Below are 27938 nucleotides of genomic sequence, written 5' to 3'. Positions count from 1 at the left end.
CCCTTGCTATTTGGGAAGATATGGAGGCCTGCAGGCATTTCCTCCACCATCCAGAAATACCTCCAAGCACAACGGTGAGGTGGGCAGTGAGGGGGACACATCAAGAGTTTTGCACATGGTCTTTGGTTTGTCTCAGGTGGGAAGAGGATGCCCAGGCCATGGTGGGACCTACCTGTAAGTTCTGGTGGGTTTGGGGAATGTCGTACTTCGGCTTTTCACTTCCTTCCTTAGGGAGTACCGCTTGCTCTATGTATGCTATTCAGAGCCTGGCCTTAAGTTGGTGCCCTGCAAATGTATGGTGGATCAATGGGGATTCCTAAGGTCTAACGGGGAGGGGGGGGCATTTTAAATATTTAGAACGGAATGGGGCTGAGGATGCAGCTTAGTGGTCAAGCACTTGCTTATCATTCTCAAAACCCTGGGTTTGTTCCCTAGCACAAAAAAGGGTGGGAGGGAGGGAGGGAGAGAGAGAGAGAGATTGAAATGGACTGGTTTCATAAGTGATGGGATAGGGAACAGAGAAACATCCTAGAGTTTAAGAGCAGAAACTGCTGACTCATAAAATAGGGGGGATAGGGAAGAGATAGAATCATTGGCCCCCAGGAATCATTTCACTGATCTGAAGCTTGAAACTTATCAGGCCTGGAAGTGGGGGGAAGGGCCATGGAGCACATATAGCCAGAGAGCCATCCTCCCAAGGCAGATAAGGAGAAGAAGGAACAGCCGGCTTTTTCCTCCCCTATCCAGTCACTCTCAGTCTCCTGCTAGTACCTCCCTTTGGCCAAACTCAGCTGGAAGTTAGATGTCTTGAGACCTGGATTTGTAGCCTGAATGGACCATGGATCGATCTCCCTGTTCTAAGGAGCATAGCACAGCAGAACAGATGAGTCTGAGAGAAAAGGCCAAGAGTGGCATGGAATAAAAGAAGAAAGAAACAAAGGACGGAGGGAAAGGGAAGATGAGAATACAAGCTTATGTGCAAAATATAGCATTCTAAAATGCTTCTTGAACATCTTTTTGTAATTAAAAGAAGTCTTGATTAAAAAGAAGTTGTTGTCCTTGTAGACTTAAAAGAAGTGACAAAAAGGATATAAAAACTTTTGAGGGGCTGGTGATTTAGCTCAGCGGCAAAGCGCCTGCCTGGCAAGTGCAAGGTCGTGAGTTCGGTTCCCGGTACCGGAGAAAAACCAAAAAAAAAACTTTTGAAAATCATCAGGTGCTGCATAAGTATAAAGAATGACCATAGTATCATTAGTTTTTTGGATGGAGAAGATGTTTGTGAATGTGAATGTAAATAGCTACCCTTTGTTGAGCATCTATTATGTGTATGTACTTTTTATGCAGGTATATCACATGTATATTTCAGCTGCAAGTAATGATAGCTAAAAGCGACTTAAATAAGTAATTATTTTCTACAATAACAAGAATTTCAGAGGTGCGTTCCTTTGGCCTTTCCATCTTGGTAATAAAATAGCTGTGATCCCCAGCCACCACCTCCAGGTTCAAGGGCACCCCTAACTACAAAGGACCTGTGGAAGGAGGTAGTAATGGCTAGATGGCTTTGGGGCAAGCAACCAACAAGGTCTGCCATATAGATAGAAAATATAGCTCTGGCTTGGAGTCAGTACTCAAGAAGTATTAGGTATTTATATGTCTGTGTCTCTATATGTGGTTAGATGTATGTATTCTCTATTTCTCTTCACAATCCTGTGAAATGACATCCTGTTAAAAGGAGGCCTAACATACAGCTGGGAAGAGGAAGAGCTGGGCTCCAAATTCATTTTCTTTACTTTCATTTTCCTTCCCTTCCTCCCCGCACCAGCTCCCACTCTCCTTGCCTTTCTTCCTTCTTTTCCTTTTTTTTTTTTTTTTTTTTTTTTTTTTTTTTTTTGTCTTTTTTGAGACAGGGTCTCGATATGCAGTTCAGGCTGGCCTTGAGCTTACTTTATAGCCCAGGCTGGTCCCGCACTCACAACGATCCTAGTGCCTCAGTCTCCTGAGTGCTGGGATACAGGCATGCGCCACCACGTCCGGCTTCGTTTTTTTTGTTTTTGTTTTTGTTTTTGTTTTTGTTTTTTGAGACAGTGTCTCACTATGTAGTTCAGGTTGGTCTGGAACTCACTATGTAGCCCAGAATGGCCTGAAACTCACAATGATCCTCCTGCCTTGGCCTTCCAAGTACTAGGATTACAGGTGTGTGCTACCATGCTCAACTCTTTCTGCCTCTCTCTATTCTTAGCGGTAATGAAAATTGAACCTAAGAAAAGGATACCTACATTCCTAGCCTTTTGTATTTTTGAGACAGTCTCACTCACCGGCCCAGGCAGGCCTTGAACCTGTGATCCTCCTGCCTCAGCTTCCCTAGTAGCTGGGATTACAGGCCACCTTAGTTCTTTCTGTAAGGGCAGAGGGACATAAAAAACTCAGGGCAATACCAGGATGACTAGCATTGTAAAGTCACCACATGCTTATCTGTGGCTGATGATTGTAAAAATCATCACATGCTTATCATGTATGGTGTGCTTCAAAAGATGTGCCTTACTTTATCCTTTATGAAAACATAACTCACACTTACTGCAAATCCCCACTGACCTTGTCCCCTTCCCAGAAACAAAGGCCAGGACCCTGATGGGCCTAGATCACACCAGTCAGTGAAACAGTTATTTTTAGAAACCAGTTCACCTCTAGAAGTATGATGTACACTCAAACTCACTGGGCATCCTGCTTGGGGATCCTAACAGCAGTTCACTCTGCTGTTAGGATAGCTCTTCTGCTGCTTCTGCATTTGCCACACTTCAACTAAGCTTTCGCTTCACACTATATCAGTCTGGACTCTCCTGTTTTCCGATAATAGACCCTTTTTTCATTCTTCGCTGGAGTGAGGGCAAGACTGGAAGAGAGGGAGAGGGTCGTTATGGGGCTCCTAGACCCCCCTCCTTGGAGACCTCTTGCTGGGTACAGCATTTCTGATTGAAGACTTAGGGCTCTTTCCACTGCTGCGCATGTCCCATACGCCCTCTAAACGGCCCCTGTAAGTTCTGGGTTGTGGAGTCACATTAGGTTCTAGCAGGCTTGTATAAAAAAAAAAAAAAAAGAGGGAGAAGATCAGTTCTGAAATAAATTATGGCTTATGGTGGAGTAATGACGAAGTCACAAGAAAGGGTTCCCAAATGTATGTGCTAGACTTGCACCTCCACCTTATTGTAACTGCTTGGGAATGGTCACACTTGGAGGCATAGCCTTTATTCTGATGATGCCACTACTGCCTGGAACTTCTCTTTACAAGTCATGAAAAGATTTCAATCTCACTACTGTAAAGTTACACCTCAGTTCTGCCCCCAAACCCAGCTGCAGTTCCTCTCCTTTACCAAGTGACTTTTTTTAAATTTTTATTTTAAAGAGAATAATAAAGAAAAGAACAATAGCAAAATACCAACAACATAGACAAAAACAAAACAAAGCAAAAGCAATAAAAATGATATAGGATTTCAGAACACAGTGATAGGAATTTACAGTGGTTGTTATATTACATATTATTATCTTCAACGAAGTTGCTCAGATTACCAGATGTAAGAATGCAAGATTAATCAAACAGTTAAAGAGAATAAAAAATAAAAACAAACAAAAAAAAAAACCCATTGGAAACGATACAGAGTTTCACTAAACAAGGTGGTAGGAATTCACCAATGGTTGTTGTATTGCATATTGTTGTCTTCAAATTAGTTGTTCAGATTACCAGATAAAAGTGAAATAAATCGGGCCCAAGTGACTTTTAACTGTTGCTAAATATCAAAACTCACTTCCCAAAGAGAGAACTATAGTGCGATTTAGATGTAAAAAAATGTGTTTTCTGTTTTGCAACCAATTTTCAAATGAAACTTATTGAAATGCTTAAAGTAGTTGAAGCATTATGCAAATAAATGAATCATGCTAGGTTAAAGTCTTGGAAGAAGACAACACAAGGCCTGTTGTATAATTTTTTCTGTTTAAGAAAATCACTTGGGGCTGGGGATTTAGCTCAGTGGCATAGTGCCTGCCTGGCAAGTGTGAGGTTGTGAGTTTGATTCCTGGTACTGGAAAAAAAAAAAAAAAGAGAAAATCACTTCAGGGGTACATTGTGAAGAGACAATGAGTCTGGTGAAATACAAATAGGATAATAATGTTGGTGAGGGTCTGTGAGAAGGGCACATTCTTTTTTTAAAAATTTATTTTAAAAATAAAAGAAGGAAAACATATTAACAAACAGACATTCATTTACAAAAATACCATAAGCACGTTCATTTTTTGGGGAAATGATAAATTGGTTTTGCTTTCTTAGGCCAACTTGGCGGTGAGCATAATGAAACTTTAGTGTTTAGACCAGCTGGTCTAGAAATTCCATTTTAAGGAAACATTCCATTTCTAGGAAATACTTGAGATGCAGACAAAGATATATATATATATATATATATATATATATATATAAGTATTTGGGTTTTTGAAACAGATTCTTGCTATGTAGCCCAGGCTAGCCTCAAACTCGAGGCGATCTTCCTCCCTCAGTCTCCTAAGTGCTGGATTATAGGCATGTGCCATCATGCCCAGAAGTCAAAACAATTCTTTAAAGTGTCATCCATGGTATTTGAAGATGTTCACAATAGAATAGGTGATAAAATCTCACTATAAAACCACATGCAAGGCCAGGGATATAGCTCAGCAGCATGGCGCCTGCCTGGCAAGCATGAGGTCCTGAGTTCAACTTCCGATTCCAAAAAGAATAAACACACACAATTGCACATCTAATTTTCCAGTTTTACTTTTTTTAACTCTTCAAAGTTTATGTTTGATTGAAAAATACAAATTGCATGTATATGTTTTGTTACATGCTTACATTGTGAAGGATTAAATAAAGCTGATTAATGTTAATTTTATTTTCTCTTTTTTATTCAGTTTATTAGTACATGTGTATTATACATAATTTTTTGTAGTACATAATGTTTACTCATTTTTACTTTTTATATGCTAAAAAGGCCTAAGATACAGTAAAAATGTTACCAATGGTTTAATCTGGGTGATGAAATTATAGGAGATTTAAACTTGTCTTTATTATATGTATATAATTTTTATTATTTTTGCCTATAAATATTAGTTTTATAGCTAGAAAATGATGTATAATGAATATTAATATTACTTTTAAAAAAGAAAAACAAGCCATGTATGGTGGTACACACCTGTAACTCAGCACTCAGGAGGCTGAGTCAGGAGTATTGCCCTGAGTTTGAAGCCTGCCTGGGCGACATAGTGAGTTCAAGGCCAGCCTAAACTACACAGCAGACCCTGCCTCAGAAAACCAAAAGAAAAAGAAAGAAAGAAAGAGAGAGAGAGAGAGAGAGAGAGAGACAGAGACAGAGACAGAGACAGAGAGAGAGACAGAGACAGAGACAGAGAGAAAGAAAGAAAAAAAGAGAAAAAGAGAAAAAGAAAAAGAAAAAGGAAAGAAAGAAAGAAAGAAAGAAAGAAAGAAAGAAAGAAAGAAAGAAAAAAAGAAAGAAAAGAAAGAAAGACAAGGCAAAACCTAGTGGAACATGCTTGTAATCTCAGCTACTTGGGAGACTGAAATAGGAGGATCACAGGTTCAAGGCGAGCTTGTACAATTTAGTGAGACTGTCTCAAAATTAAAATTGAAAAGATCTGGGAATGTAGCACATTGGTAAAGCGCTTGATTAGCATGTGTGAGGCCCTGGGTTCAATCCTAATCCCCCAAAAATGAAGAAGAAAGAAAAAAAAACCAAAGAGAAAGAAACATGTCTTACTGGGAGTGAAGAAATCTATCCCCAAGGAGCTGATGGTTTAATGGAAGATATGAAACATATTCACACTGTATTTACTAGAAGGCAGTAAGGGCAACAGTGGAGGTTTTATCAGGTGTACAGGGAACGATCAGCTCTGCCTAGGAGAGTTGAGGTTTGGTGAAAAGAGGTAACATTTATACAGGGTCTTGAAGGATGAATAGGAGTTCTCTAGGGCTTTGTAAATTGTTAAGTACTATCTAAATGTAAGTTAGTCTTTGGCATTTATTATTACTGTCAAGGCTTACCTCATATAAAGCTCCTTTTTTGTCTCTTCCATGCTCCCTGAAGCCCAGAATCCCAGGAACAGGAAGCAGCAGCAGTTAAACAGTCACACATCAGTGCTCCAGCAAGTGAACTGAGGTGCATCCAACTAAGGAGCAGATCCAGGACCAGAAAACATAAAATTATCTGGGAGCAGAGCCAAGAAGGTGCTGGTGGGTAAGCAGTTTCCCCATGTGCCATCCTTTGGAAAGACTGGCTTTGCTTGGGGTCTCATCCTGACTAATGGAGCCATCTCCACCTGGGGGGTGATAAAAACTGAGAACCAGTATCACAAATCAGTCTGTGATTTACATTGGCAGGAAATGATGTGTCAAGTGTTTTACAGCTTCCAGACGGGGTGGAGTGGAAAGAAAGGGTATGAGTGAGAGGACCAGAAAGTGTGGCTCTGGAGAAATTCTTAGAAGCTCAAGAATGGAGGGGATTTAAAGTTTTTTCTGATTGCCTCCCTAACATCCCTATCATATATATTGTCACACTTCACAGCACTGTCATACTGTCCCTATCATATTGTTGCCTTCAAGGTACTGCTCAGAGGCCACATCTTTTACTAGTAGAGTGGTACCTCGGTTCACAAACATTCTTTCCACGATTCTGGTTGTGAAGTGAGTTGGAACCGAGTCAAATTCAACAGTTAGGTTCAATGTTGACCTTATGGGGAAATTTGATTTGGTTCCTTTCCAGTTCTGTTTGCAACCAGAATTGTGGAGAGAATTGAGTTCATGAAACGAGGCACTCCTGTATTACTTTCTACCTCAGTTCCTCTGGCCTATGCTTCAACAATCCTTAATTGTTTAATTTTGTGACAGAAATGCCTGTGGTGTGTCAGGCACTGTACTCATATTAGTTCCTTGATTGTAGTATGTTCTCTTGTGCCTCCAGTTGTTTATTCACGTAACAAACATATATTGAATACCTACAAAAATGCCAAGCAACGATGGTGTAATAGAATGAAGGAAAAGATAGCCACAAGCTCAGGTTCTCATGGACCTGTCATTCTAGTGGAAGAGACATATAATGAAACAATTAAAGAATAGGGAAATATATCAGGTTATAAATGTCAAGAAGGAGCCAATGACCTAACCACCTTCAGCTAAATCCCACCTGTTAAATGTTCTACCACTTCTTAACACCACAAAAAAATGGAGTTCAAGTTTCTAGCCTATGAACCCTTGGGGGACAAACCAAATCCTAACCAAAACAGAAAGAAACTATGGGATTATGTGTGAAATATCTTTATTTATTGGCAAATGGAAATCTCATGTATCTGAACTTAGTTCAAGCATTGCCTCTTCAGGCAAACCTCTCCTAGTTTTCCCAGATGGAAATGAATACTCTCTCTTTTACTTTCTCTTAATCCTGAGTACACTTGGGTTACCACATCTTTAATCTTTTGCCCCCTTGCCAGACTAAATCTTTGCTACTTTGTACTAGACATCAGTCTCATCCAAGGGCAGAACTGAGCTTCCTATATAAATCCCCAATGCACAGCAGAGATTGACACAGAATCTGTGATCTGTAGTCATGTTTCTGGAATATATGAACTCTCAATGAATAATCTGATGCATACTCAGATTTGGCAACATTTATTTATCAGTGCCAGGCCTTCTGCTGGGTACTTTCTACTCTTACAAGCCTTGCAACTGCCCTATGCAAGAAGTGTGATTATCCTATTCTGCAGTTAAAACTCAGAAAATCAAAGTGACTTCTCAAGTCAGCCCAGTAACAGAAAGCAGAGTTGAGATTTGATCCTAAGTCCTCTTGATGCCAAATCCCAATGCATACCTCCTATATGATGCCACAGTCATGCCTTAGTCCATCTGTGAACCTATCCTCTTTTCCCCTTGGTAAATATTTCCCCAAGGGAAGGCTCTGTACTTGGCTCTATTCTGTACTCCCTCTGACACCAAAATAGTGCTTTATATTTAGTACACACTCATTACATATATCCTAAGTCTCCAAGGGATACAAAAGAAAGACTGAGTGTATGAATGAATGCTTTGGATATCATTTCATAGGATGGTAATGGGCTGGAGGAAGAGCCGCTTGTGGGGCAGATGCCTTGTCAGATACATTGAGGCATCTTCTCCAGTAGACCTGGGGAAAGCTCAAGATGCTGTCTCAGTACTTACTCATTTCTTAGAAATCATAACCTTTTGCTCAGCAGCACATCTCTGCAGGTAGGCAGGCATGCAGGCAGGCAGGCATGGCGGAGGGGAACATGCATGACTTCCAATGAGTTGGGAAAATGAGGTTAGGTTTCGATTCAGATAGCTATTTTTGTTTTCTGGGTCTGCATGGTCGATAAATTTGCAATGAGCAGTGATTCTGTTCCTCATCTTTCACTGCTTTATGAGACTTCAGGGAATGAAAGCATAACATCCTGCTTTCCCATAAGTTCTCTGGCCGCTACCCTGGCACCAATTAAAGACACGTCTATGCAATTAATCAAAACCAATTTGGAAGCATTCTGATGTTGCTGCTCTGATGTGCTGCCTGCACCACATACAGTAGTTCCTCAGCTGTAGCGGTGGAGCCAGGCACACAGGGGCTTTTGATGAACTGTCTGTGCTGGCCCCGAGAGTTAACTATGTCATCTGACATGACTAATGAGGCTCCGGACTTGATCCGTGTGAGCAGGGCGGCCCTGCAGTCTGGAGGAGGCTCAGTTTCCATGGCCAGCCTGGGAAGAGGCTGCAGCATTCAGGGTGCACACTCCATCATGTCAGCTGGAGTCTGGGAGGCCTTAGTGTTGGAGCTGGGAGTTGTCTGTGGGGAGGGCAATGGAAATCATGGACTAGGCTCTAGCCTCTGTGCTGGGTGCCAGTGTGAATGTGACCCAATTTAACTCTTAACTTAGCCTCTTTCTCTTACAGACATGAAAACCAAAACCCAGGAAAAGTATAGAACTTGCCAGAGTGCTAGGTATTGGAGAAAGAAATAACAGAGGCATGGTCTCTGCCTTTAAAGAACAAAGCCTTTAGTGGGTCAGGTAAATATATGACAGTAACAATTGGAGGTCTGATGGAAATATACCTTTTGTTTTGTTTTGTTTGGTTTGGTTTTTCTCTGGTACCGGGAATCGAACTCACGACCTCACGCTTGCCAGGCAGGCTCTGTGCCGCTGAGCTAAATCCCCAACTCCTTGCAAATTTGCTTCTCTTTTTTTTTTTTTTTGTTTGTTTTGTTTTGTTTTTTCCCAGTACTGAGAATCGAACTCACAACCTTGCGTTTGCCAGGCAGGCGCTGGGCTGCTGAGCTAAATCCCCAGCCTGAAATATACCTTATCAAGGGTTAAACCATAGGTTTTCTTCCTTCTGCAAACTTTTATCAAGAGGAAGGGATGCCTGTGCCCTTGTCACCTGAACAATCGCAAGAGAAAAGTCTGTGTCAACAAATCTGGGTTTTCGTTTCAGCCTACTTCCAGTCAATGAAATCGTAAGCAAATCACTTCATTTTTCTGAGCTCTGGTTCCCTTAGCTATAAGCTCAGAACAAGCCAAGTAATAATGCCCACCCAGCCTACTTGTTAGAGTTCTTCTGAGACTCAAAAAGTTTATGAGTGTGAAAGTCTAAGAGACTCTGCACATGCTAGTTATTATTCATATCATTACCCCCTCTACGGAGCCCTAGTTGAACTGGGTGGAATATGGATCCACAGATAGCTTTAGCTCTCTTCCTCTTCCTGCCTCTTTTAGAATGCACAGGAAAGAAATGGACATAAAACCAATTGGTCATCTGCTTATAAACTGTACAGCTTTTCCAGAGAATCCATGACATATAAAGAGGAAGAACTCAGCCACTGTAATTTAATGTGATTCCACACATTGATTGAGCACCTACCATATGTGTGACACTGGCCAAGCTGTGTGGGGAATCAGAGGTGGATAAAACATGTTCCTTGGCCACCTTGAGAAGCTCACCATTTAGTGGGAGAAACAGACATGGACATAAATAACTGTAATGTACTACAGAAAAATACAATTGCCATAGGAAATCAAGTGCTTTGGGAACCAGAAGAGGGAATGATTCATGCTCTCAAAGGAGATTTGGAAAAGTTTCATCAAGGAAGTGATAATACTACGGCCTGAGCAGGCCTTAGCTCTGTCAGGAAACACAAGAAAGGGCACTCCAGACCAAGGAACAGCACAGGTAAGTGTATAGATGGCATCTGGGAAGCAATGGTGATCTAAAGGACAGAATAAAATCAAGTGAGGTATGGGCTGTGAATATGAACAAAAGAAAGCTGCTGGGCCCCAACCCTGAAGCTCAGGCCTGAATGTTGCTGTTTTCACTGTTTTTTTGTTGCTTGAGGTCACATTGGCCCCTGTCCCTCAGTCAGAGAGAATCTCATGCAGGCCATTCCTCTGGGAAGGCCAAACCAAAGTCCCAGCCAGGACAACCAGTAACAAATAAAGGGGAAGCAGTAACAACAACAGATGCAAAAAAAAAGTTGGGCTGAGACATGCTCAGTCCTAGCTATACCTCCCCAAGCCAGGTAAGAACTTTGAGCAGTATATGGCAATGACACCAGCGAAGAAGCGTGACAGCAGAGAACCAAAGCCTCTTGGTCTGGGTCACATGCTACATTTTTCTCCTTTTCTCCTTTGTCCAGAAGGATCCAGCTTCTTCAGGAGTGCTGCCATGGGAATGGCTCTGGAAGACCCAGAGCTGCAGCTGGACTCCAGACCTGCCGTGGGCCACCCTAGGGGCTTGTACTTTCTGTCTTTCCAATCTTCATTCATTGTGAACTGCTTTTTATTGTGCAAATAATACAGTGATAAGAATGGAAACCCCGAAAACACGAGAAAGAGGAAATACGAGTACCCACTCACAGATTATCTGTTTTCATTTCTCCTTACCTCTTCCTACGCTTGTCTGGGAGCGTAGTGACTTTTGGCTGCTTTATCAGTGATATAACTACATATCCTATTTTTATTGCTGAGCATTGTGTCATATAGATTTTTCCATTTAGCTATTCACTGGTGTCCACATAGGTGTGACTTTATTCCCCTAAGACTAAACAAAGATGCTAAGGAGCTGTTAAAGGGACATCTCACGGATAGCATGAACTTCATCGGGTAACTTGCATCATGTTACAGAGAAGTAACACTGCTCCCCACTACATGGATTTGGGTGAGAATCTCAGCTCCTTTACTTTGAAGCTAAATGTTCCTTGACAGATCACTCCATCACAGGTCCTTATTTGTAAAATGAGAATAGTATCAGTACCACCTTCATGGAATTGGAGTGAGAATTAAATGATACCAAAAAAGAAGTGCTCAATGAATACCAGCTGCCCTTGCAGGAGCTGACATGAATTCCACCTTGCTTTTCTTCTCTTGCCCACATTTGACCTTCTCCCTTCCCCTGGGTCTCACAGGCTTCTTGGATGAGCTCACCTAAATTCTGACTGATATACCAGTCTGCATATTTATGATTTATTGTGTGAATGTGCCAAACCTAAGTATTCTCCTTTGATGAAGACTTTGTTTTTTCAACTTTTAACTATTACTACTAATAATACAATAAACATCTTAGTAGATATTGTTCCTTCAATTCTTTAAAATTATATCTCCTTAGGAACAAACCCCAGGAACTGGGTCATTAAGACAAAGATTAGAAAAATTACAATGGCCTCTGGTGAATATTTCTAAATTGCTTTTCAGAAGATTTGTACCTGTTATACTGCCATCAATTTGAAGAGAGGACCACTTGGGCTCTAGTTGCAAACTCTTATTCCTACTTAATTTTGATAGGAGTTAGGATACTGAGACAGGCAGTTAGGACTCTAGGAAGGAGTTCCTTAAACTGAATGGAATACACCAAACTAAAAAACCCCTCCCTATAAATCCAGCTTGGTTCAGAGAAATTTAAAAATGCAGAGTGATTGGTTTTCTTTTGAACTCTGCGTTAGAAAGCCTGAGTCCTAATTGGTTCTTTTACACCCACGGGGCTACCCGTGATAGATGATCACTAGATACTGAGCAGATTCCCATGCTCTGCTTATGCTAGACAAAGAGCTTACTTGGCAAACCCAATTTCGGGACCGTTCCTAAATACTGGGAGCTTTCTTTCTTCTTATACTTCCAGTAAACACTCCTCTTAACTACCTCCTTTGTCCACAATTTCGTTTTTTTACTTCCTGAAACACTGGCCAAGTTGGGATGGAATTAATTTCAAACTGTTTTTTCCTCCTAATGCTGCCTCCCAAACTCACATGAAATAGAAGTTTTCCTCCAAAACGGTGTTCCCATGCTTTTGTTTCTTTGTATTTTTTATTATTCTCTACCACACTTGCCCAAGAATATCCTTCTGTTAGGATACTTCTTTATTTTAGAGTTCAGCTTCTGTGGAATGGGAAACTTCTATGCTCTCTTTAAGACACAGTTCAAGGGGCTGGGGATTTAGCTCAGTGGCAAAGCGCCTGCCTGGCAAGCGCAAGGTCGTGAGAGTTCAATTCCTGGTACCGGAAGAAAAACAAAAAACAAACAAAAAGACACAGTTCGAATACCCCATACTCAGTAAAGTAGTTCTGATTTTCCCAAACAGGGTCAGTCATTCTTGCTGTATGTGGTGCTGGAAGCAGCCCCTGATATCCAAATGCTAAGTAACGCAGTTACATGTCCCAATCTGCATTATTCTCTCTTCTCTCCTTCCCTTGCCCTCTTTCACCATACTCTGACCAGGTTATGCCAAATCATCTCCTAAATATTCTCCTAAATCCACTTAGCTCTGGTTTGTTACCATCACCATTGGCCATCATGACCATTCATTTGGATTTCTTAAAGGCCTCCTTAAAAAAATAGTAATATGTAAATAGCCTTAAACGAAAAAATAATTCCTTAAATCATGTATATGATTTTTTAAAAAGATTCCTGCCCTATCTCTCCCCACTCCAAGTTTTTTTCTTTAAAGGCCATTAGCCAATTTGAGCTGTTTCTTTTTCTATTTACTTCCATTTTTCAAATAAGATATCTATACCGCTGTTTCTTGATTTTAAGTTCAAATATTATCTACTGATTTTGAACAGTGGAGAATTTCTCTAATACCAATTTATCTCTAATTTTCTTCCCCATCATTTAATATAATTAGGTCTATAATTATTATCACAAATTTTTGTTAAGGAATTGTGTGGTATTTCTATGTTATAACCTGAATTACCATTAAAAGCATTTGCCCTTTATGCCTGCATCCCCTCCACCATGGCTGCCTCTCCCATTGAGATCTGAGCCTGCTGGGTCAGGACAGGGGATAACGTATGGGAAGTAAGCCAGGCTAGCTATTGGCTGCTGAACACCAGAATAATTTCTTGGTGGTTCCCATGCAAGATTCCCTGGACAGGTGGCGTAGCAAGCAGGACAGGAGGAGGTATGGTGACAGCCATAGGCACTGAATGATCTAAACAGGTGCTGGCCTCATGGGCACAGCTCTGAAGCCCCTGGTGCTACCAGCTATTGTCTCTGTATTTTCTGGATGCTAGGACAGTCTAGGGAATTCTAAGACAAAGGGGAGGAGTAGATGGGGTAGCCAGAGCAGTGGCATCAGGGTACTCAGGGAGCTTGGAGGAGCCACTGTTTATTGACCAGTATAGAAATATCTCACATGCTTAGCAATTGATATGGCCTAGTGTTAACAGCACAGTCTTACTGGCCCTGATTATAACAATATAAATATTATTCATGATCAAGCTGTGTAGAGTTCTGTGACTACATTTCCATTCTTGTTAAGATTTTAGTTTTGCTTGGAGTTGATTGCTTTTTTTTCATTTGTATAGTTTCTATATGCCCATCACTAAATCTTTTCCCAAATTCTTTGGCAGAACAATATGATGAGCAAGTCTGTCAGGTAAGTAAATATTTCCAACTCTGCTCTAAACACTGCGAGACACTGGAGACTCAATTAGGAGCAAAACAGAAATGCTCCTTCCTCTCAATGAGTTTATAGTCTAGCAAAGGGTCAAATACAAAGCAGTCATTTCTTGGTATCATGGGAAATTTGTTCTAGAACACCCTACTTTCAGGGATACAAAATTTATGGATGCTCAAGTCTCTTATATAAAATGGAATAGCATTTGCATATAACTTACACACATCTCCCATATATATTAAATATCTTTAAATTGCTTACAAGACATAACACAATGTAAGTGCTATGAAAATAGTTGTATCGCTTAGGGATTAATGACAAGAAAACATCTGTACATTTTCAATTAAGATAACAATTTTTTCCCAACTATTTGCAGGAGATGCCTAAGGAAGAAAGGCCTCAAATTTTCCTAACATCTTTGTAAACATTTTGGTGCATTAAATCTCTTTCTGTTCCAAATAATCTAGAGAGCACTACTCATAGAATGTTCTGTGATGACAGAAATGCCTAATTGTGCCAACCAATATAGTATCTTCTAGCCATATGTGGCCAGTGAGCTCTTGAAATGTGACTAGTCTGACTACAGGATTGAAAAGTTCAATTTTCATTTAATAATTAAATGTAAATAGCCACATGTGGCTAATGGCTACCATATTGGACAGTACAGATCTAAAATGATTTATTCTCCAGACAGACACTCACTGACAGCTTGATATAGAAAGCAGTTGTGGGAAACTGACCCTCAAAAATGGAAATGTTGGATTGTATTATGGCACAAGTGGGCTTGAATTCAGTGATGACCTTACTGCCAGTGAAAAATGGGCTACCATATCAAGAAAGAATCCAAACCATATGGAAGACAGCAAGGAGTAATAGGACTCTCACCTAGCTTGACACAACTTCATAGATGCCACAGGTATACACCAAGGCTCAGTAGATCAGAAAAAGACAGTTTACTACTCAGCACAGTAAACAGCAAAGCCAACAGACTGGTAGAGCTGGTTTCCTTGTCCCTAAGTCCCACAGGGCAATGCAATGGTCCAGATGCAGCCATACATGGAATAGGGTAGTGCTATTGGTGAGGAACCCTAGCCCAAGAACTTAGAATCTTTTATAGCAAGCACTCAACCAGCCAGTCTCTTTTCCCTGGAAGTGAATAGTTGCTTGATACAGTAGTTATGCCATGGTTGAACTGCCCTACATAATTGCCTTTGTGTCTAATTTCAGGAATGATCTGGGCAGAGAATGGTTAATCTTTGCAGTTTGGCACACTCAGTAAAGATGTACAGGGACAACTGGAACCTCTAATGGATTGTATCTCCCAACTAATAATAGTCCATGCCATGCACTAGTAAAAGACTTAATGACACTATCACCTGTGAATACTGGAGAAAAATGCCTATTGAAGGCAAGTCTTTGGGAGACCAACTGCTTTTGAAAGGAACCATTAAGATGGAAATTGTAGCTAAAAGGATTTTTTTACTGGATTGGCTTCGTCTGACTGCTGAAATTCTCATCCAAAGAAAAGTATAAGCTCAGAGTTCTGAAATCATAGTTCTAGGCATGTTCAGAGAATCAGGGAGCTTCTATTATGGCTCTAAAATAATTTTTTAAAAAACTAAGATAGCTGCAGTGTTAATATAGTTGAAAATCAGCCCAAACTTAGATCTGGTGGGCACAGAACTATAATGTTAACAGAAATCACAGATGCATCAGGTTTTTTATGTGGAAGTTAGGGTACTGAAGAGGAAGAAATAGAATACTGAAATTTGGAATTAGGACATTTGGTTCACCCCAGAAAAATATGAGCATCTGGAATACTTAAGTCCTCTTGAGCTCCAGAAAAATGAAAAATAAACATCTTTTTTCTAACTAATCTCTTGAGGAAACATGAGAGTATGATCATTTTTAAAAATTAGTGAGAGAGCACACGCAAGTTAAATGCATGGTACGTTAAACTCCGTTCCCCCAAGGTTATTCAGGACTCATATTTGAAGATGGAATGTAAAAATTCAGAACCCTTTCTATGTAAAAAGAATTTAGGTGCCCTATCTCCTCCAAATCACTTTGGTACTGTGTCCCACCCTGCTGGTTATTATACAGAGGCAGGAGAGGGAAACACAAAACGCCCAATAATAAATCTATCAACTTTGGATGTATTCACTGATTCTTGCCAAGTCTGATTCCAGTCCTCCTCTTGGGGGCTTACATAACCCTCTAACATTTGTTCCACACTTTTATTATTTGTTCATTGAAATGCTCTGCTTGCTGGGATGGTCTCCCCCAGGAAGCAAGTGATCATGCTATTTTGTTGTGGTTAGGATTCCAGGAGTGAAGAAGGAGGGAGGGTGAATGATTCTGTTTTACTATTTGGGGCTCTACACAACATCCATGGTAACTTCAGTACAGAGCTCACTTTCATTGAGAAGACCAGTGCAGCGGAAACACTTCGTCAGTCTTTACTTATCTGAGGCTAAAACAATAAAGAAGCTGGGTGTGGCGGTAGCCTTGCTTTCAACTCGGGGTCTGAAAATCTGGTGGATGTGGTGGTGCATGACTGCAATCCTAGCACTTGGGAGGCTGAGGCAGGAGGATCACTGTGAGTTTGAAGCTAGGTTGGGCTACATAGTGAGTTCAAGGCCAGCCTGAGCTACATACTGAGATCCTAATTTGAGAAAAAAATCTAGTAGTGAAAACAGAGGAGTAAAGTAGTTACAATCCTGGGAGATCAATTGTAGTGGATTGATAACTGGTGGTCCACTTATAACCTCCAGCTGAACTGAGTAAGCATGGTGCTGGGTGTGGGAGGCCCACCTGGGGCTGTTGCCAGCAGCATAAGAGGTAGACCTGGAGAAGAAGAAAGGCTTTTTGGGAACTAAAGAGGCTGTTGGGAGCAGAGAAAGGCTGTTGGAGCTGGTGGAAGCTGTCAGGCGCTGTTGGTTTTGTTGGAGGAGCTCATCATGTTGGCTTTCCTGATGAACTTGATTGTTTCCAACCTGCAAGGAGCTCGGGATCTCGTTGGCACTGAGAATGGCTCTGGTTCACTTTGGGGAAGCTCTGGTCCTCACTTTGAGCCTTGCTTCCTGGCTCCGGAGGGGAAGATGGTGCACTGCCAGTCTCCAGGAGAAGCTTGCTGTGCTGGCTTTCCTGATGGGAACTCAACCATCTTGATCATCGGAGGAGCTCGGGACCTCACTGATGCTGAGGATGGCTGTGGTACCCTTCAGGGGAGCTCTGGTTCTTCTTAAGGTTGCTTTCTGGCTCCAGTGCAGATCCCTCAGCCTGCTAGCATAGATCCTTCATTTCACTGGCACAGACTTCCTAGGTTCCACCACTGACGTTTGGGCCTTCCCAGTGCAGATCCGTGGAACAGGCTTGCATAAGACATTGTCATGGGCTCTGGGTCTCCACTTGGATTCGTGGGAGGCATGTTATGAGCTCTAGGTCTTCAGCTGGACTCATGCAAGACATTTCCGTGAGATCCAGGCCCTCAGCTGGTTTCCTTGGTCTTAGTGTGTGGACAGATTTCCTGCACTCTTTTGTATATTGTTTTTTGGGCGATTATTATAAATAATCCTATAAATATGTGTCCTGTATTATATTGTTCCCTTTGCAAAAGTAACCCCCAAACCAACACATCAATGCAGAGGTAGAAATAAGCCCACTGTGCTTTAGGATCTCTTGAGCTGTGGGTTCAAGGTAGAAAGAGAAGTGCTTTCCTGAACCTTATCCTGAAGCCTAGGCTGAGCAGAGTTGTGCAGCGGAAGCGTGCTGGGTCCATCCTGAAGCCTAAGGAGGGGTTATCCAAGCTAGGGTGGAAATGAGATTAGCATTGACCCTGACAGAGAAGTAGCATAGGAAAAGGATGATGCAGGAGAAACACTATGGTCATTCAAGAAGAGCAGTTTACTCTAGTTGACTGAAGGCTTGTGTTTGAGAGGGAAATGACAAAAGATACAGCTGCTTCCCATTATACATGTGTGAAAAATGACATCCAAAGAGAAGTGCTGCTTTGCATGAGGTCATACTGCTAGTAATTGGTGGAGCTGGGATGGGAACCAGGATCTGACACAGCCATAGTCCTTGGTGCTACGGAGGAGCAAAGAAGACAGAAGATATTTCCTGCCCGTCAAGTTCCCATACCAAATCTCACAGGCCAAGACATGATATCTACTACCCTTAGTGGTAGTTGAGGTTGTTAGTCTTGGGCCATCAAGGAAGGGATACGGGATTGCCTTTTGCCCCCTCTAGGGATGAGGGCGTCATGACAGTGAAGCACCTCACAGAGATCATTGTCTCATTGGGCCTCCAGATATAAAGGGAGAACTACTGGGCACAGGCAACTATTCCCACAAAATTAGGGTCTGGAATATTAAAATGCAGAATCACAGTTATAGAACATTGAGTATGAACCCTTTCTAGTGCTTATTGTTTTAAGGATTTCAGGCTAGGACCAACCCTAGGAACCTTTATTGGAGACTTGTGGCCCAAGTACCCTGGCAGTAATTATATACAATTATAAGTAGTATTTACTGAGTACCATAGTCTTTATATATGTTATCTCATGTAATTTTCTGACCATCCAAAAAAAAAAAAGACCACCTTATTTCCATTTTACAGATGAGGAAATTGGGACCTTAGATTTAGGATTTGAATAAGTTTATAGAAGTAATAAGAGCTAATAAAAATAGCTAGCAAATACTTAATGTTTACCATGTACCAGGATCCAGACTGTAACAGATACCACTAAGTACCATCCTAACTCTTCTCTGCTAATAGATTCCTAATTTTTTTCAGATATCCATCACTTGGGAAAAGGGACTCTATCTCTAGTACAATTGGTTAAGACAATCATGGTGATTGTATTCCCCTTTGTTAGTCATTGGATTAGAGACAGGCTTACTACCCAGCTATGGCCAAAGTAAGGACTTTCTGGGAAAGATTTTGTAATTTATAGACACAAAAGATGTTTCCCTCTTCTGCTGTTGCACATTGTAGGATCTGGATGTAGTATTTGGAACTGTGGCAGCCATCTTATGATCATGAGGCAATCCAGCCTTGGAAAGTCTATGCATTGAGGTTAATAGAGCATAAAGATGAGGGTCCTTGATAAATTAACCAGTCCTGAAACTTCCCCACTTCTAGACTTCTCATTTGTGAGGTAACAAAATATATTTGTTTTAGTCATTTTGTATTCTTCTTTGTTACTTGAAGCAAAGATATCCTGAAGATGGAATGTTTTCAAAACAGTGATACACATTTTATCTTCAAAAAATGATACACATATATTTTCTTATTTGTCACCAAAAATCAATGAGGGTGGTGTTGTCATTTCTGTTTTATGTATTGGAAAATGGAAGCTCAGAAGTTACATCCAGAAGCTACATCCAGAAGTTGAATAATTCATCCCACAGAGAGACCGGAAATGGCAGAATAGCATTAGAACTAATTCTGCTTAACTTCAGTGTTCCTAACCATATCAGACTATGTAACAGTGAAAATTGAATTCATCTGGCTAGCTCCAAAGACTGTGTTCTTCTTCTTCTACATTTCATTGCTTTCCAATATCTGGGCTAAATTTCCCAGCAATTTGAATCTATGCTGTATGGTACAACCAAAGATGAGGGGGGACAGCTATAGGATGCAGGGCAGGATGATTGCAAGTGACACATGTATTGACTTGGCATTAATCTCCTATTACCAGCAGACTGGGATTTTTTTGTCATTGGAGTTAAAGAACATCTGTTGAAAATGGTAGGCTAGGCTCCAATGAGACATGACTGGACTAGCTCTTGTACCTCTGTATGTGAAATTTCTCTCTTGCTCCAGGTATTTAGTTTCATTTTCATGGACCTAAGAACTGTCCTAGAAGGAAATGACTTGGCATCATTGTTGGCAGAGATGTTAAGAAGAAATTCCTGTCATCAAATGTGGGATGGGCAAAATGCCACTTAAGAGCCATCACTTTGCTGAGAGGTACCAGGACAACTTTTTCTAAATCTGTCCAAAATATAACAGAAAGGAGGAACACAATCAGTTCCAATAAATATTTCTGAGTATCTTGCATTCACCAGGTCCTGTCTAGAACATGGTGATACAGATGGATATAATCTGACTCCTGTTATGTAAGTTCAGTCTAAACATGTGGCTGTGTAACTAAAATAAATAGACTATATCCAGAATTTAACAAGGAAAATACAATAGGTGGAAGGTACATCAAGATAAAAGAGTAACATGTGACTAGGGCCATTAGGGATATTGAGAAGATATTGGGGTGAGATTTATAGAATGAGTAGGTTTTGGACAGCAGGGAATGGTCAAAGAAGAAGAAAGACATGCAAGGCAAGAGCTCTGTGTCTGCAAAGAATACCAAGTGTTGTTCTGGTTGGAGCACTTGTTATTGGAAGCAGGAGATAAACCTATATAAAGCATTTTGGGGTCATCTTGGGGAAGATCCAACATGCCAGGGCAGATAACTTTGTCTGAATTGGTAGAAAATGAGGAGCCATTGAAGGATTTTGATCAGAAACATGATAATGTAGCATTATGCTTTTGTGTATGTTACTTCTGCAGGTATAAGCAGAATCAGTGTGGGAAAAGATGGGCAGCGGGGAGATCAACTTGAAAACTTAGAAAATTTCTTCTCCCTGACCCAGTAGTGAAAGCACTGTTTTTAAGACTAGCTGGTCCTGAGTGTCTGACTTACTGCAGAAAGGCAGCTTCAGTGGCCCAGGAGAAAACTCTCACTTGACTCTGAGGGGTCACACCCAGCTGGGGGCTCAAACGTGTTATAGTATATACTCAGCAGAGGTGCTGACAGAACTAGAGGACTGGGATCAGTTACTCGGGAAGAGAATGGAGGACTGCCAGAGCTGAGCTATAGAGACTCATCATTGAAGACAGGAAGCACTGGAGGAGCCCAAAATACCTTCTCTCACCAGCTGCTTTGAGCTTGGAAGCATGAGTTCAAGGCTCTGGGAGCGCCCATGGCTTAGATACTCAGAGTGTAATGCAGTCAAACAATAGGAGGAAATTTGGTGGGGCAAGAAACAGTAGCCTAAAGGATCCACTTCTTATGAGAAGCTGGGCAGCTCTCAGGTCCCTGTTATGGGCAGCAACTCAGTCCTTTGGTCCTAGATCCAGGGGTGGGGTGTTGCCCTGCCGTCCCTCTATGCTATTATTAGTGGCTGAAGAGGAATCCAGTCATTAACTACTTTTGGTCCCTGGACAAGCCATTTTCTATGTTCTTTCAATTTATTTTTACTTGATTCATCACCTATTTGAGGCTCTGAGAGTCAGCCTTGGCTTTCTGCAACAGGCTCTGGCCAGACATATATACATGTCTCCTACACCTTCTTTAAGACTAGTGCGCCCGGCACATTCCTTCTTGATGGTCTGTGAGCAGTGCAAGATTTTATGAAAATACAATGGCCCTGTAAAGTCATCACTTTTTTTATGGTGATGGAGATTGAACCCAGAATGTTCACAATGTGCTATACAGCCCTCCCTCTTCCCCCTCCTTTTAAAATTTTTTATTTTGGGACAGAATCTCACTAAGTCACTAAGTTGCCCAGACTGGGCTCAATATTGTGATCCTCCTGGCTCAGCCTCTCAGAGTGCTGGGATTGCAGGCACACATCATCGTGCCCAGCTGACCACCACTTTTTATACAGCAAACCTTGCAGATAACATAAAAAAGTGATGGGAAGTAGGTTTCAGAGAAAAGTGGTCTTCCAAGGATGTTTCTTTACTTCCACACAGGAGCATGGTGTTCCACGGTCCCGAAGTGCCTGGCTGTTATGGTCTAATCTCTACTTCTCTACTTAGAGACACTGGTACTAAGAAATATTTTTCCCCTTAAAGAAAAACAAAAATGCAAGTAAGATGATGAAGAAGTGTGGTAGAAACTAGAGAGTCACAAAACACATACAGTATCTAAAAGTTCAACAACACTTACTTAATGTGGGAATGAATGAGAGCCTATTGTGGCCAAATCTGCTTTTTCTACAGAAGTTGGAGAGGTAGAATTTTGTATGTTATCTTTCAACTACAACATATTTTTTTAAAAAGGTTTTTGAAAATTACTTGAGGAAACAAAGCACACGCTTGGGCAAATTATCTGATAATTTACAACCTCTGTCCTACAGGTGAGGCCTAAGTTCTATAGTTTGGAATGGAAGCTATTCATGATCTAACATTTGGTCATTTCCCTTCAGTTCTTAACTATGTTTTCCTGCTTTTCCCATCACACCACCCACCTGCACTCCCCCCAAACTCTATTCTCTCCTTTCTTCACATCTCTGTGCTACTGGTCTTTATCTGTAGGACCTATCTTTCCTTTCTCTACCTGGGAACTCCTATGCAGTTTCTCAAGACTCAGGTCAAACTCTACTTCCTTCTGAGGGCTGTGCTTCTCTCTGTAAGGGTAAGTGTGCTTTGTGCTTTCTATGATCCCACAGAACTCTGGACATAATTCAGACCTCTCGCCACACTTTTCTGGAACTGCTGGGTTTCTTGTCTGTTGTCATCAGCCTGAGAACTCCCTGAGAGAAGAGACTTTCGGTCTCTGATCTGAGAACCCAGGGTAGGAGTGGGAATTATGCAAACAAAGTACAAATAATTTAATCAGAGGAAGGAATGAAAATTCAAACCAGATAGTCAGAGGCCTGAATATTTCAAGCAATAGGTGATAGCAAGGCATAAACTGGCGTTAAGTCCAAGAGTCAGAAATCAGGATGATTAAAATGGGTTAAAAGGGGGGATACAGTGAATGGTTTAAGACAGAAGCTTTAGATGGGATCAGGGTGTCTGGAAGCTGTTTGTACTGTGTGCTGAGTGTGTGATAGACACAGATATGGGTCTCACAGCCCTTAATGTCTCAGTACTGAATTCTACTACCAACTTGACAAACTGAAGAGTTTCTCTTCTCCATTTGAAGAAGTCATTGTCTCAACTAACATCTATTGGCAATCTACACCATGTCAGTGTCCTAGCTTAGCATTGCTGGGACAAAATACTTGACACAACTTAAAGGAAAAAAGGCTTATTTTGGCTCATAGTTTCATCTGTGATTGGCTGGCTCAAAGGCAAAATGTTATGGTGTAAGGACATGCAGAAGAAATTTTTTCAACTCATGGAGGCCAGAAAGCAGAGAGAGCGATAGCCTAAGAGCAAGGGGTTGGGAATTAGATGTGCCTTTCAAAGGTACACCTCAGTGACCTATTTCCTCCAATTGGCCCCACCTCCTAGCAGCCCATTCTGCGACGAAATCATCAGTTGATTAATATAGTGATGATGTCAGAGCCCCTATGATCCCATTATTTCTCTAAGCCCCACCCATGAACATTGCTGTATTGGGGATTAAGCCCTCAGTACATGAGTTTTTTTTGTGGGGGTACCTCATATTTAAACCATAGCAACCAGGAATTGTTAGGTACCATAGAGAGGAATCAGATGTGATCCTTGTGCTTAAGCTTGTGAGGAAAATGGGAATATACATGGTGATGATAAAATAAATGATACCTCGGAGAGAAACACAGGGGCTATGGTAGCACAAGGAAAGGCTGTTGATCCATTAAAGTCAGAAATGGGGATTTACCCATGGTCATACAGATAGAGAAGAACAGAACCAGGATTCGAACCAGGGCTTGTTAGACTTAAAAGTCCAGTCTTTTTACCATAGAATGTTGGAAAAAGATAGAAATGACTTCACAAGGATATTTATATGTGTTCAACTTGGGCAAGCTGCAACTTTTTGGCTCTAAGTTAAAGTTTGCTAAAAGCAATCCTTGCTTGAGGTTTGGGAAGAAAAAGTGGATCTGCAGCCATTGCTTTCCGATGATCATGGGCATTTCTAAGAACAATTAACAAAGTGCCAGCAGGTTCCAGCTTGTTTTCACTCTCCCACTCATGCAGCTCTTTCCAAATTCCGACCCTGCTGGTCAATAGGAACTTCAAACTCATAACTAGATATTTGGCTATGGATTCAGAGACTTCTGTAGACATCTCTATCAGTCCTTCCTTCACAGCCCTTTTGCAGCAGGTGGGTGTACTTCGCTTCTTTCGGGGATTAACTAGCTAGTGACTCCATTGACCCCTGCCCTCCTCTGCCTTTAGACAGCTATCCTCATAATCATAAAATTTGCATTTCTATAATAAATTGCTTATCTCTTAGTGCATAGTAGCTCTGCTTTCTAAGTTGAACAGACAGAAGCACTGTATTTTTCCCAACGAAGAAATAATTGAGTGCATAGAATTGAGTGTCTAAGGTTAGAAGTCTAGCTTCACCAATATATTCTAACTCCAGTGCCCTGTACTTAGTACTGTATTTCAGACAATATTTGTTGAATTGAATTGATATTTTAGATTGCTTCCAGTTCTTCATTGCTACAGATCTCACTGCATAGAATGACCTCTGAGAAAGATTTATTTTGCTTCTGTATCTTTTCCTACAATCAATTTCAAGAGTACAGATAGAGTACTTTATGACTTGCTTATGCTCTGCAATTTTGACTCAGGACTGTATATGTCATATTGGCTATTTGTGTTCTTTATCCTCTAGAATATGAAAGGTTTTTTTCTCTGGTTTCAATTTTTGTCTCTCTCCCTCACCTTCTATTGAGGGGGGATCACTTTTGAGCATTTTCTCCAAAATGCTCTAATCAGTTCAGGAAAAAAAAGATATATTGGGTTACCCATACGGGAATGTTCCTCTGGCCTGGCTAAGTGGGAAGTGAGAGAAACAAAGACATCTGGAAATTGAGGTTCTGCTTATTTGGTCTGGATGGACAGCAATCAACTCTGAACCACTTAATTATAGGGGAATTTCCTCCTTGCTACTTAGACCATTCAGCACTTGTTGGAAGAAGACATTTTTCACAATCATTTGCTTCCTGGAAAGCAGGATTAAATGTTATTTCAGTTACACAACCATTTATGGAATGTCTTTCCTAAACTAGTCCCTATGCTACTTGTTGGAGATATTGCCCTTGAGACAGCTTACAGGGGAGGGAAACACAATGAGTTAAAGCACAAGTCAGCCTACACGAAGTGCTAGAAAGGAGACATAAACAAGGTCCTATAGAGTGGTGGCTGAGGAAGTTATATCATGGGGTGGAGGGAAAGAAACCAACAAGAGGCATTGAAGATTATACAGGCAGAGGGAGCTAATACTTACTAAGCACTAAGCCGGGTTTTATAGGAGGTGAATAAGGCTAGCATTTATTCATTGATAATGTATTTTGTACCAATCATTGAATGAGGTACTTTTACCAATCACTGAATGAGGTACCTTATATATTTTATCTTCTCTTTCCAAAAAAAAAAAATGTGGAGGAAACTGAGGTACAAAGAGGTCACATGACTTATCAAAGAACTTGAAAGTGGTAGAAAAAAAGAAAGAAAGTGGTAGAATTGGGATTCAAATCCAGATCTTTCTGACTTCTGAAAACATTCCCTGCTCCCTTTTGTGCTTTGAGAATTATTTTCACAACACTGTGAGGTGGAATATACAACATAAGAGGGCTTCTGACAGACTTTTAACAGCAAGGAATTGGAGGAAGGGGTGGGGCAAAGGTACAGGAAGAATGGGAAGGGTATAGCCACAAGGTAGGGCACAAAAGTGAGAGGCCTGTTTGGGAACCTCAGGCAGGGTAATGTGATTGTGGGAAGACATTTCCACAGGCCTGTACCACTGCCTTCTAGGATTCAACACATCATTCATTAATTCAACATTGCTGGGGATTCAGAGCTCAAAAAGCTCCAGTCCTTGCTCTCAAGATGCCTCTAAACTAATTATAATCTGGTGAGATAACTGCCTTACCACTGGTTGCCTTGTATACTTTAATGCAGGATGTGTGTATATGTGTGTGTGTGTGTGTGTGTGTGTGTGTGTATGCATTCATGTGCATATACTTACACAGTATTATTTGAACCATTTCCTTCCTGCAATCACTTCTCAACATATATACTCCCTGAGCTCTCCATGAATGTGTATTGCTTTATTACCTCTGCCTTTAGCAAGACTTGTACTTGAACTGCTGGCCTTGAGGTGATGTTAAAAACCTACAGCATCTCAACAAGTGTCCTTTCAACCCAAGAGAGACCTGGCCTGATCTTACACTAACTCATTTAGAAAATAATGATGGACTCCAGGGTTGTGATGGAAAGATCTTAATTGGGACTGACAAGAAAATGGACACTTTCTACCATTTGTCTGCAAACTTCGTAAGTGCTCAACACTTCTTGCAAGTAAATGTGGCTCCAAGCCCTTCGTTCAGCTGGCTGGAGCAGAGTTTTAAAAAATGCATTTTGTCTCTGGCATATCACAGCAGAACGTCATAAACAGCTGGAAACTCTCTGAGGTGAAGACAAGTTGGATATTATGTTTGGATTTATAGCCCCCTCCCCCATAATAGCTGATTTCCATCTCTGACAGGGTTATTATTTCCATCTTTATGAAATAGCTTGGATCTCACCTTGGATAATTACTGATTATCATCAGCTCCTCACCTGAGGCATCTTAACACTTGGGTGAACCTAAGAAAAATGCTTTTTATTTCTTTTTCCAAAATGAACTAGGGGAAAACTCAGTGTGTGAGACTGTCTTTATTTCTGTTCTCATTTGCAATTCTTTTTCACTTTGTAACGATCAAGTCATTAATCAGTGTCAAATCACCATCCAGAGCATGATGTTTTTGCCACTTGAGTTCCAACATGGATTAAATAGCAATCACTTGTGTTATTAAGTCTGCTGCTCTCTCAAGAGGTACTGTGGAAATCGCAGACCCAGACTGTTAGGCCAAAGACATCATCTAAGCAATCATCTGAAGTTTTTGTCCAAGAGTGCACATCACAGCCCTCTGACATTTGCTAGAGCTCTTCTTATTTTTTTGACAAGTACTCCTAGTTAAGGACTAAGAGTCTAACACCTTTCAATTTCCTTTTCGAGGTTACCATTCTGTGGTGGATTAACTAATGAGCAACTTGTAACACCCAGCTGAACTGAATCAGCATGGTGCTAGGTGTGCATGGCCCACTTGAGGATTGTTGCCAACAGCATAAAAAGAGAACTGGAGAGGAAGATGGTGTGCTGTTGATTCTCCTGGAGAAGCTTGTCACACTAGTAGTCCTGATATGAAGTCAGGCGTTCTCATCATCAGAGGAGCTTGGGTCCTCGCTGTTGCTGAGGATGGCTGCAGTTCTTTTTGGGGGTGCTCTGGTCCTTACCTAGAGTGCAGATCCCTCAGTCTTCTGGCACAGGTCCTTCATCCTGATGATGCAGACTTTCTAACTTCCACCATTGTCCTTTGAGCCTTCCCAGTGTAGATCCTTGATACAGACCTGCATGAGACGTTGTGGGCTCTGGGCCTTCAGCTGGACTCATGCAGGACATTGCCATCCAGGTCCTCAGTTGGATTGTTTGGGTCTCTAGTGTGTGGACAGATCTCTTGCATTCTTTTGCATTTGACTCTTTGGATGAATATTATAAAATAATCCTATAGATTATATGTCCTGTATTAAATGTTTTCCCTTGTAAATCTTGTCTACAACATATTGTGCATGTCCTTTTATGTCTTCATGCCTTTGCTTCTCATGTTCTTCAGCCTTAAAGGCTCCAACATGCTTTCCTTACTTCTTGGCCTGGTAGAAACTTGATCAGATGAGGCACTTCTGGTATAAAGCCCTTTGTGATGGAAGGAGTCCTTTTCCTTTGCTCCATAGCATTTATTCAACACCTTCATGAACATTCTGTTCCATTTTGTATTCCCACAAACAATTTATAAGAGTTGCAGTGGCTCTACATCCTCATCAGGACTATCCTGGTCAGTTATGTATTTCAGTTATTCTATTAGGCATGTAGTGGTATCATGGTTTTAATTTCCATTTCTATAACAGCTAATCATATTCTGCACATTTTCATGTGTGTATACTTTTCAAGTATTTTGCCCATTTTTAAATT

The 27938-nt window shown here is 41.1% G+C and overlaps 1 protein-coding gene across 9 annotated transcripts in view; it reads left to right on the top strand.

Moving 5' to 3' along the window:
- Window positions 1-27938, top strand: part of LOC102019590 (putative uncharacterized protein FLJ37770) — a 54433-nt gene that overhangs the window by 20441 nt on the left and 6054 nt on the right. For 3 of the 9 annotated variants that reach the window (XM_013511877.1, XM_013511874.1, XM_013511876.1), the window contains 4 exons: window positions 6120-6269; window positions 8987-9102; window positions 9808-10261; window positions 13932-13957. The gene's annotated coding sequence lies outside the window, so the exon portion shown is untranslated. The remainder of the gene's footprint in view (window positions 1-6119; window positions 6270-8986; window positions 9103-9807; window positions 10262-13931; window positions 13958-27938) is intronic. The other 6 variants (XM_013511875.1, XM_013511872.1, XM_013511879.1 and 3 more) reach the window with 4 other exon arrangements.

This window comes from Chinchilla lanigera, unplaced genomic scaffold (assembly GCF_000276665.1).
Source record: "Chinchilla lanigera isolate Chin_1 unplaced genomic scaffold, ChiLan1.0 scaffold00013, whole genome shotgun sequence".
NCBI lineage: Eukaryota > Metazoa > Chordata > Mammalia > Rodentia > Chinchillidae > Chinchilla > Chinchilla lanigera.
Note: the sequence above shows the minus strand (reverse complement) of the source record. Positions and strands in the feature narration are given on the sequence as shown.